Raw genomic sequence first — 12,430 nt, forward strand, 5'->3', positions numbered from 1 at the left:
ACTCAAACACTGATTTCTCAGTAACAGAGCAATAGAATGGCAATGTAAAAGATATTACTGGACTTATCTTTGAAAGTAATAAATAGTTTTGGGAGGGATGAAATCTTCCTGGCAGATTCCTTTTAAAGAGAGCTGGTCAAGCAAACGGAGAGTGATGCCAGTGCTGATTGGGTGCCGGGCACAACGCATTACAACACCGCATGAGAGCTCCCAGACCGCGAGTGCTGACACCGCTGGAACGCCGCCAGCACGGGAGGGGAGTATAGGCTTTTTAATTTTATCGGGCCAAATATTTAGTTTAACATTTAGAATATAGACACATCCAGATAAAAATGATAAGAATCTGTTGGTTCTGTAAGGCTAGGTTCCCATTGCGTTAGTGCAATCCGTTTAGCGCGAGCGCTAGCGGATTGCGCTAACGCAATGTCTTTTTCAGGGCCGCGTTCAGGGGTCGCGTTAACGTCCCCGCTCTCGCAGATCCCCGATCTGCGAGAGCGGGGAACGGACCTCTGGCGCGCCGCGGACGCTGCAAGCAGCGTCCGAGGTGCGCTACAAAAGACCGGCACATCGCTAGCGCGTGCCGAAAATGACACGCGCTAGCAATGCGCTCTAACATTGCCGGCAATGGGAGCGCTAACGGACGCGGTGCACGGCGTTAATTTCGCCGTGCAACGCTGTCCGTTAGCGCTATCCCATTAACGCAATGGGAACCTAGCCTAATAGTTAATGGACGTTACATGCTCAGTTCATCAATTAAGGATAGGTAGAACATTAGGAATAATTGTTTCTTAGCCTTTTTGATGTAGGGCTAGAGAACCTGATTCCAGTGTTATATCAGTTACTGGGTTACTTGCTGCAGTTTTGCTAAAATCACTGTTTTATTTGCTGCAGATCTAGCAGTTCTCTGAATGCTGAGCCCACAGTGATTGACAGCTTTTTGCGTACATTGTGGCATATTCAGAACGCTGCCAATCAGTAGTAGGGATGGGAATTAGGATCTCTGTCTCTGCTGCATTATGCATTATTACATTATGCTGCACTCAGAATAGGTTGCAAAAACTGCTGACAGATTTAATTTATTTTAATGTATTTTTTTTCTATTTTCACAGATCTACTGAAAATGTCCTGTCTAGACAAGACCAAGAATGCAAAGAAAGTGAAAGTCAATAAACTATTCCTGATGCACTGTCTAAGCAGGAGCCAAACTTTGCAAGAAAACAAACCATGAAAATGACAAATTGGTCTATCAATAAACAGTCAAAGAAACAAATGTAGCTAATTTGAAAGATAAAAATGCAAAGGCTTTTACTACTTGGTAAACTGCACGAAGTAGAAACTGACTGCCTATAGAATGGATGAACTCCAAGGTCAGAAGATGGCAAGATAAGGATGTATATACTGTAGGTTACCGTATATAGGTCAATCAGCCTTAAAGGAGGTGTCTGGTAAAAATGAGTTTTCACCTATGTTTGATAACTTCTTGATTTTTGGGGATCTAACTGCAACGACCAACACCTGTTGGGGAATTTTCTTCCCCGTTAGGCCGGGGTCACACATGCGAGTTTTACGGACGTAAGAGCGCAGAAACTACGTCCGTAAAACTCGCATTACATACGGCACAATGATTCTCAATGGGGCTGCTCCTATTAGCCGTATATTACGGTTCAGTATTATACGGCTTTCTACGGCCGTACAAAATCGCAGCATGCTGCGTTTGTCAGCGTATTGCGCAAAAAAATCGCCAATGAAAGTCTATGGGGGCGAGAAAAATACGGATTCCACACGGACCAGCAGTGTGACTTGCGAGAAATACGCAGCGGTGTTAGTGAAAAGTCGGTAATTCAATTGCCGGCTTTTCATTTCTCCTGCACAAACCCGACAGGATATGAGACATGGTTTTCATACAGTAAACCATCTCATATCCCCTTTTTTTTGCATATTCCACACTACTAATGTTAGTAGTGTGTATGTGCAAAATTTCAGCACTGTAGCTGCTAAAATAAAGGGTTAAATGGCGGAAAAAATTGGCGTGGGCTCCCGCGCAATTTTCTCCGCCAGAATGGTAAAGCCAGTGACTGAGGGCAGATATTAATAGCCAGGAGAGGGTCCATGGTTATTGGCCCCCCCTGGCTACAAACATCTGCCCCCAGCCACCCCAGAAAAGGCACATCTGGAAGATGCGCCTATTCTGGCACTTGGCCACTCTCTTCCCACTCCCTGTAGCGGTGGGATATGGGGTAATGAAGGGTTAATGTCACCTTGCTATTGTAAGGTGACATTAAGCCAGATTAATAATGGAGAGGCGTCAATTATGACACCTATCCATTATTAATCCAATTGTTTGAAAGGGTTAAAAAAACACACACACACATGATTTAAAAGTATTTTAATGAAATAAAGACAGCGGTTGTTGTAATGATTTATTGCTCTCTCAATCCATTTCCAGGCCCTCGCTTGGCAAAATAATAAACGCACAAGATACATACCTTCTGGTGAACCGTCTCGTCCCACGAGGTAATCCATCTGAAGGGGTTAACTAATATTACAGGCAGGAGCCCTGCTAAATGCAGCGGTGCTCCTGCTTGTAATTCCCCGGCGAATGAATGAAATGTAGGTCATTGACCTACATTTCCTTCAGTCGCGGTGATGCGCCCCCTGGTGGATGTCCTCATATGACCTGGAGCGTGGGAAAAAGTTCCCAGGCTGCAGTTCATGAGAACATCCAGCAGAGGGCGCCTCACCGCGACTCAATGTAAGTACAGATCCAGCTTTCCTTTCAGCACCCGGGGATTACAGGCACGAGCGAGTGGTTTATTGCAGCTCGTGCCTGTAATATTAGTTAACCCCTTCAGATGGATTACTTCGTGGGACGTGATAGGACATCAGAAGGTATGTATCTTGTGCGTTTATTATTTTGCCAAGCGAGGGCCTGGAAATGGATTGAGAGAACAATAAATTATTAAAACAACCGCTGTGTTTATTTCATTAAAACACTTTTTAATCGTGTGTGTGTGTGTTTTTTTAACCCTTTCAAACAATTGGATTAATAATGGATAGGTGTCATAATTGACGCCTCTCCATTATTAATCTGGCTTAATGTCACCTTACAATAGCAAGGTGGCATTAACCCTTCATTACCCCATATCCCACCGCTACAGGGAGTGGGAAGAGAGTGGCCAAGTGCCAGAATAGGGGCATCTTCCAGATGTGCCTTTTCTGGGGTGGCTGGGGGCAGATGTTTGTAGCCACGGGGGGGCCAATAACCATGGACCCTCTCCTGGCTATTAATATCTGCCCTCAGTCACTGGCTTTACCATTCTGGCGGAGAAAATTGCGCGGGAGCCCACGCCAATTTTTTCCGCCATTTAACCCTTTATTTCAGCAGCTACAGCGCTGAAATTTTGCACATACACACTACTAACATTAGTAGTGTGGAATATGCAAAAAAAAAGGGGATATGAGATGGTTTACTGTATGTAAACCATGTCTCATATCATGTCGGGTTTGTGCAGGAGAAATGAGAAGCCGGCAATTGAATTACCGGCTGTTCACAGATATCGCGCTGAATGAAATCTAAATACAGAATATATGTATGTGTGTGTCTCAATGACATATATATATATATATATATATACTGTATATATGTTTTCCCTAACATTTGAGCACATAAATCCATTAGATGTCGGTTTTGCAAGCCTGCGTGAAAATCTCGCAGTATGGATGCCATACGGATTACATACGGAGGATGCCATGCGCAAAATACGCTGACACACCCTGACTACGGATCAATATTTTGGGAAAATTTCTCCGTATTACGGCCGTAGTACGGACGTATAATACGTGGCGTATTGTCTTACGCCAAGTGTGACCCCAGTCTTAGAATGGATCAGCAGTGCAGCGTCAGACCATTGCTGCATTCATTCTCTGTGGGCCTGCCAAAAAAAAGCACTCATAAGGAATTAACAGAGCGGCAGTTAAGCATGCAGACTGCAGCTCCATTCTAACGGATAAAAGTTCAGTTGATTGCAGAGGGTCTCAGCAATCCGACCTCCACTGATCAATGAATTGTCACCTATGCTCTGGATAGATGAAAACTTGCTTTCTCCAGAGGATTCCTATGATATTAGAACCATTGGCAGGCGAAGTGCGGTAAATTAAATTGATCATCTTTTAGAATCACACTTGTCAAGGGGTGAACAGTCAGTTCTTGAAGTTTATGCCTTGGAAGAAGGAGAACTTTGTAAGGCTCGGGTCACACTTGCAAGTGTGATGTGAGAAACTCGCACGAGTCTCTCACATCAATACTCGGCACTGCCGCCGGCACTAGGGACCGTAGCATGCGGCTGCATGTATTTCTATGCAGCTGAACGCTCCAGTCCCATGTGCCGGCGGCAGTGCCGAGTATTGATTCTCGAGTTTCTCGCATCACACGCGCAAGTGTGACCCTGGCCTAAGCCTAAGGATCAGAGCATCTTGGCCATAATGGAATGGCTAGAGGAAAGGGTTAGAACATCTCCAAAAGACCAGGCTTTGAGGTATGTGCATGATCTGTTGTCAGTTACTTACTGAAAGAAGGTCAACAGGGGAATAGGGAAAATTAAAGCACCCATGGCTCACTAATACATAGAGAAAGGGAAGGCTATCCTTTTTAGTCCAAGCAAAAGAACAACTATTATAGCATGAATTGTTGAGAACTACTGACCATTGTCCATCACCAAAAGTGCCAGCAAGAGGCATGTGAGCAGCAATACCTAACCACTGAGCCATGGAAAAACGGGGTCTGGTCTGAGTAAACAAGCTTTCTTTTACACCGTGTAAACAGCCGTGTGGATATCACTCACCTGGGGAAGAGATGGCACCATAATACACTAGGGAGACGCCAAGCTGACAGAGGGCAATGTGATGCTCTGGACAGCGTTCTGTTGGGAATCTCTCCACCTACCTAAACATTGTACATACTGTATATATCCCTTCATGGCAACAGTATTGTTAATTGAATAGTTTAATAGTTTAAGGAACATGGCAAAGAGTTAAAAGTATAGGCTTGGCCTCCAAAATCCCGATATCTCTATCTGCTCGAGAATCTGTGGGATTTCCTGGAAAAAAAAAATCTGATTCATGGAGTCTTTGCCTGCGAGTTAAAAAAACTTAAAGGATTTGCTGCTAATGTCCTGATGCAAGATACCACAGGATAACTTCTTATCTTATGGGTCACAGCAGTTTTGGAAGCATGAAGTGAACCCACACAATACAAGATGTGGTTTTAGTTTTATGGCAAATTGATGTATATTCATTCACCATTACAATAAAAGACAGTACGCTTGCCAAAATAAATGTGGATCCTGGTAACATTGTGATGTGCTCAGGTGACATGTGACTTTCAGAACTCTCCCATGTACCAGTGTCCATTATAGTTTATTGTAGTGCACTTACCTTTAACTGACCTTTCACCAGCTTGTGAATTGTAAACTGGAGACATCATGGAAAAGTGTCTACAGAGCCTAGTAAAATATAGTTTTTCGTTTGTAAATACTCCTCTCCATTGTGGAGACATTAGCTTGGAAAGTTTAGGTTATAATTTATGTTACAGGTAAACTGGACATTAGTAGAGATTGGTCTTTGGGGGTGTGTACTTCTTCCACTGTAGGAGGTTGACCAATCATAAGCAGGCAGCATCATGCAGAACGTAAGTTGCTCATACAGAGTCTCTTCACTGTGATTATCATAAAAGAGGGATTCCTGATTGGCCAACCCTTCTATGATGTCCGGATGCCCTAACAAGGCATATGGATTGGGCTGTCTTCCTGAGATAAAGGCCCCAGTTCATTGCCTTTGTGCCTATTTTTCTTCTTTATTCTATTTGTGATGTTTTTTTTAAGTCTATTTTATATGTGTTCGCCAGATGTTTTTTTCCGTTTTGTGAGCATAGTCTAGCAATGCCAGATGTTTTCACCTGATTCATCCATTTCGAAAAAAAAGATGCTAAATTTGGAGCAACTCCACAGTTAAAGGCAAAAAGAAAGGTCATTTTTTACTTTGCATCAAATTCATGAATCGTGTATGACATTTTCAAGAATTTGGCACTAAAAATGACTGCTAATATTACAAGACAAAAAAGGAAACTGACTTTTAAAAAAAAAAGAAACACAAGTGACGAATCGGGTTCAGAGCCTTTAAAATCAAAAAGATTCCTAGTAATACATTTTCCAACCAATGCAGCAGTTTTGTCTGGCCTAAATTTTTTTTTTCCTACTATAGATGTAAATACTTAAAGGGAAGGTGCCATCAAAAAATTTTTTTTTACAGAAATTGTAAAAATGTAAAGAATTAATGTTTACATTTTCTTAAAAATTATTATCATTTGTTTATAATTTAGTAAAATATGAAAAATAATTTGAAAAGTTTTGGAATTTCCACTTTTAAACACTAGGGGGAGCAGCTGCTGAAATTTCAGAAAAACCTAGTGTACAACTAGCTCACATTACAGCACTGCAGTAATTATGGGCGGAGTCTGCTGACGTGTGTGATGTCTCCTCTCCTTCCCTTCTGGGTGTCTGCTAAGGGATGAGGATGATATTCAGGAACCCAGTGAGCAGCCATTTTGTTGGTGACTGCAGAGTAAGGCTGCCGTCACACTATCAGTATTTGGTCAGTATTTTACCTCAGTATTTGTAGCCAAAACCAGGAGTGGAACAATTAGAGGAGAAGTATAACAGACACATCTGCACCACTTCTGCATTTATCAGCCACTCCTGGTCTTGGCTTACAAATACTGAGGTAAAATACTGACCAAATACTGAATGTGTGACGGCAGCCTTAGGCTACTTGCACACTAGCGTTGTTGGCTGTACGTCGCAATGCGTCGTTCAGGAGATAAAACACATCCTGCAAAACACATCCTGCAAAGTTGTCTGCAGGATGTGTTTTTTCCCCATAGACTAACATTACCGACGCATTGCGACGTATTGCCACACGTCGCAACCACCGTGCGACGGTTGAGTCGTGTTTTGGCGGACCACCGCCACAAAAAAAATTATATGTAACGGTTTTTTTGTGCGTCGAGTCCGCCATTTTCGACCGTGCATGCGCAGCCGAAACTCCGCCCCCTCCTCCCCGGACCTTACAATGGGGCAGCGGAAGCGTCGTAAGACTACATCCGCTACCACGTCGGGCATTTCTTTCACAGCATGCGTCGGTACGTCGGCCCGACGCACTGCGACGGGCCCGTACTGACGCTAGTGTGAAAGCAGCCTTACACTGACAAGTAGACAGTCACCGAGGATGGCAGCCAGCAAGGATTCTGGGAGATATGTGGTGGAGGGAGCAGGGTGACAGCAGCGCAGAGTATTTCAGGAGAGCAGTGTGCTGGTCTATGGGGGCCCCCTGTTTGGTGCGCGGAGCAGCCAGGGATTGTACATAGAGCACTGTCTTTTATACACATGGATGGACCGTCTGCTCCACAGAAATCCAGGAAACATTTCTGCGGATTGATGGCCTGTTCTGATCCAGACTTTGCATGCTAAGACCCCATTCCCCTCCTCAGATCCTGTCTTCTCCATCCTGTCCTGGTGATGTGTGAAAGTGAGACGACAGGCGAAGTACGGGGTGACGCTGGGAAGGAAATTTAGCCATATTATTATAATTTAGCCACACACAATACCATCATACAGTTCTCACATACCACCATATAGATCACACATAATACTGCCAGTGTTCTCACATAATACCACCATATAGATCACACATAATACCGCCAGTGTTCTCACATACCGCCATATACATCACACATAATACTGCCAGTGTTCTCACATAATACCACCATATAGATCACACATAATACCGCCAGTGTTCTCACATACCACCATATAGATCACACATAATACCGCCAGTGTTCTCACATACCGCCATATAGATCACACATAATACCGCCAGTGTTCTCACATACCACCATATAGATCACACATAATACCGCCAGTGTTCTCACATACCGCCATATAGATCACACATAATACCGCCAGTGTTCTCACATACCGCCATATAGATCACACATAATACTGCCAGTGTTCTCACATAATACCACCATATAGATCACACATAATACCGCCAGTGTTCTCACATACCGCCATATAGATCACACATAATACTGCCAGTGTTCTCACATAATACCACCATATAGATCACACATAATACCACCAGTGTTCTCACATACCGCCATATAGATCACACATAATACTGCCAGTGTTCTCACATAATACCACCATATAGATCACACACAATACCACCGTATAATTCTCACAATACTATAGATCTCACATAATGCCATAATACAGCATGACCCCTGCAGCTCCTGTTATCGCATGCATTGAGTTGTGTGTGTAATGGGGAAAGATATGCAGGGGGGAGAGGAGTGCATAGGAGAGGATTAGATACAAGGTTCACCAGACAGCATCACACAGGATAGGATTAGATACATGGCTCAGCAGTCAGTATCACACAGGAGAGGATTAGATACACGGCTCAGCAGTCAGTATCACACAGGAGAGGATTAGATACACGGCTCAACATAGTATCACACAGGAGAGGATTAGATACACGGCTCAGCAGTCAGTATCACACAGGATAGAATTAGATGCATGGCTCAGCATAGTATCACAGTATAAAATTAGATGCATGGCTCAGCAGACAGTATCACACAGTATAGGATTAGATACACGGCTCAGCATAGTATCACACAGGAGAGGATTAGGTACAGGGCACAGCAGACAGTATCATACAGGAGAGGATTAGGTACATGGCACAGCAGACTATCATACAGGAGAGGATTAGATACATGGCTCAGCACAGTGTAGTGATAGATACACGGTCTGATGTCCTTGATCAGTGGCTGCAGTGAGAGGCAGGGTCGGGTCGGAGCAGCACAGAGATTCTCCCCCTCCCCCCCGTTACCTCTCTGCAGCTCCTGATAGAGGACATCAGACCCCAGCACTTCACCCTCTCTAGCGATTCTAGAGATTGAGCCAGGGCACCAGGCAGCAGAGGACAGGGAACGGCCGACTGCTGACAGTGTGAAAGGAGAGGCAGCTGGAGCTGCCCCTCCAACAGCACAGCTCTCAGTCACAGTGGAGCTCACACACTGTGGGCTGAAGAAACATGGCGCCGACCTCCTGCCTCTGCTGTGATGTGGAGACAGCCCAGGGGGCGTGGCCAGATCAGAGCAGGAGATAACGCGGTCGGCTCCCGACTGCTGAGTCCTATGCACAGGGCTGCCGTAAATGCAGAGTGGAAATGTCGTGCTGGGACTCTTACACTCCTGCAAAGCAAAATGGCGGCGCCCAGTGGCTGCAAAAATTATTAATAATAAAAAAGATATTAAGGTTAAAAAAAATAATTTTGTATTAAAGATAATTGTTTATATAAACAATCATTTTTAATACAAAAACAAAATTGCGGCACCTTTCCTTTAAAAACAACCACCACAAATGTTCATTATAGGTTGTATTACCCATACCCGTATGTCGGGCAGTTGCCAGCTTTGTACAAAATAGGACATTATTTTGCGAACATATTTATGAAAATGGATTATGAACTATTGTAATAAGTTTATCTACATATCCTCTTTACAGCATTGAAGAATATAACTGTTTTAGAATATTTCAATAATAATATCTTGATTCAATGTAAATAAATTAATGGGTGATAATATTCACTATAGAATTTGTTTTCTGTGAAGATTTTAGTATGCCTGGAGGCAGAGCTTACCATTGACTTGAGCTTGGACTTCTATTCCTTAATCATATGTCACTTTTCAAAGCTCTCCTGTCAATCTTATTGATGTGTGATAATCAACTGAACAACAGCTTGGGGCATTGTCTAGTGGCGCATCTCCAGTCCTTGGGGACATGGCATGCTGCAATTGTGGAGGGAAATGAGCTTAGCTAGCCTAAAATGAAAGTGCTCTGCCAATCGAGAGGTTCATCACATCCTACAGAGAGGAACAATGCAAAGCCCTTGCATATCATGGAAGTAGGATCAATTAACAGAACGAGTGCTAATGTTTCTTTTAATATCACGAAAGACTTAACCAAGAAGTAGATACATAGCCAGCTAAAGCGCAATGACGATAAATCAATTCAAGTATGTGCCAGGAAAATGAACAAATACAACTGGAGCTATCCAATATACTGATAAGAAAGCAATCAAAACCCAAACTGTTACTGTAATTACACCTAGACAATGCAAATATAGCCAGCAAATAACTGCTCAACAAACCATAGGTGCATTTACACGTTAGACTACTGTAAGAAGATGAACCGGACCAGGGGTACCTCTCTTGTGCCGGCTCCGGAACTGTTGGGCCTGTCACCATTGGTGCACGGGGTATAGCTTTCTAGCCCGGACCGACCTTTACACTTGTCAGCAGTGGGGGGTCAGAGATAAAAAGGGCTGCGCAGGGTGATGTGCAGGCCTTGATAGCGGGGCATCTTGTAAGCGTAGGTCCACCTAGCACAACCCCTGTAATTGTGTCCACTGCTCACGGACATCAGACAGCGACTCTCCCGACGTCCCCCGTGCCGGGAGGTTACTCACACGTGGGACCTGTGACTGCTGCGTGCGTGCAGGCTAGCCTTGTACCAGTGGCTGAGCCAGGACATGCCGACCCCCTCCCCGCTTGCACTGCGGAGCCGAGCCACGCTCCAGTGACACCTGAAACGACCGTTGTGCCGGTCGCTGCTCGAGAACAGAATACAGCGCTGCTATGAATGACTCAGAGCACAATATGATATTAAACCAACTTTTCTTTTTAACTTATGCGAAAAATGACAGAATTTTCTCTCCCAACACAATATGGGCCACAACAGCCACAACTCACAGAATACAAGTTATGCAGCCTGAGAGACCCCAAGTGCCAGCTTCACAGACAGGAATCAGACTACCCCACAACTATACCACTCCCTCCCTTAACTGTAACGGGCCTACACGGGGTTATACTGTGCCTGTGACACGTGGTCCTCTGAGGAATACAATCTTACACCCGCCTCCTGCCTAATTTACAATAAATCACGGGTACCCATTTTTTCCCAACATATATATATATATATATCCCAGTATATACTCAATCTATACGCAGTGCACTGTCTTATTGTTGAGTGCTCAGAGTGTGCTCTTTCACAATATATGCTTCAACGGTAAATAACTGAATTTGTTATACAGATGTCCAGCAGCGGATTAAATAGGTGTTTGAGCCATCAAATCTTCTGATGCAGATCCAGATAAAGTTCACAAATAATTCCAGCAAATATCCCACAGCCAGAATCGTGAAGCGCAGGAATCCACACAGTGTCTATTAGTTATTATGCAATTCTTAATACAAAAGTGTCCTTAAATCGGCTGTGATTCCTATCTAGCTATCCCTAGCTAACTACACAGTCGGTGACCGGTCATACTTCTCTGTTTACTCACAAGAATAGCTTTCTTGAAATCACACAGTCCCAAAACAGGAATGCCTCAAAATCTAGATTCCCCACTCTCCATCACCGCGCTGCTGCTTCTCAAACGCCCAGAAACTCTCTCTGAGGTAACTGTCCTGTTTCCAGAATCTTCTTGTCTTTAACTCATGGGTGACCTCCGGTGGCTGAACAAAATTACTGCAACAACATTGTAATTATCCTGTCTATTACTCAAGGGTGACCTCCGGTGGCTGAACACAGTTATTGTATCAACACTGTTTATGATAGAAACAACATCACCATTTTACCCACCGCATAAGGAACTGAGACCAGTACGAGGAAGCCGCGGGTATGGGAACCCACCTAGTGTAGCAAAGACTCCTTATCTGCATCGAGGAACTGGACCTCTGTCTATCCAGGACAACCCCGAGACATCATGTGTCACTGTTGCATTGTCGGTGCCCCCGTTGGAAACGAGACGCTGCAATCAAGAAGCCGCCAGATGATAAGTTGTACTCTTCTTTCCCCTTTCTGAACATTTTCCTAACACCTGTTTACCTTGTTCTCCCCTCCAGTACCCATATCGTTATATCCTTTGCCTCCCATACCCCTGTTCTCCCTGCGTGGAGATTTCATCTGTTAATAAATTTGTTAACTCTTGATCTGCCTCCTGTCCATGATGACATCCCGATCTCTGCAAGTCTACACTACCACTACATGCAAGCCCATAAGGGGTCGTTAATAGCCTATTCGGCAGGCCAACTGCCAACAGGCCAAATTCCATGCACCGTAAACAATAGCCAATACAATTATTCTCTGCAAATGATATAGCAATGCATTTGCTCGTTTACTATTGTAAATGGTAAGGGTATGTTCATGACACATTTTTTGCAGTCAGTTTTTCAACTGGAAGAATCTCCAGGAGTAGTTTGAGTCTGGTGTTTGCTCGGCAGTTTTTTTATCCTGATATATGTTTATGTTAA

General features: G+C 44.0%; 1 protein-coding gene and 1 long non-coding RNA gene across 2 annotated transcripts in view; one reads left to right on the top strand and one right to left on the bottom strand.

Annotated features, from left to right (window-relative positions):
* The window catches only part of LOC143817851 (uncharacterized), an 86,267-nt gene extending 84,451 nt beyond the window's left edge, over nucleotides 1–1,816 (top strand). The window contains exon 5 of the long non-coding RNA XR_013224188.1: nucleotides 1,110–1,816. This is a non-coding gene — a long non-coding RNA (uncharacterized LOC143817851). The remainder of the gene's footprint in view (nucleotides 1–1,109) is intronic.
* ZFHX2 (zinc finger homeobox 2) overlaps nucleotides 1–12,430 on the bottom strand; it is a 123,691-nt gene that overhangs the window by 83,607 nt on the left and 27,654 nt on the right. The gene's annotated exons all lie outside the window — the stretch shown is intronic.

This window comes from Ranitomeya variabilis, chromosome 1, assembly GCF_051348905.1.
Source record: "Ranitomeya variabilis isolate aRanVar5 chromosome 1, aRanVar5.hap1, whole genome shotgun sequence".
Lineage (NCBI taxonomy): Eukaryota > Metazoa > Chordata > Amphibia > Anura > Dendrobatidae > Ranitomeya > Ranitomeya variabilis.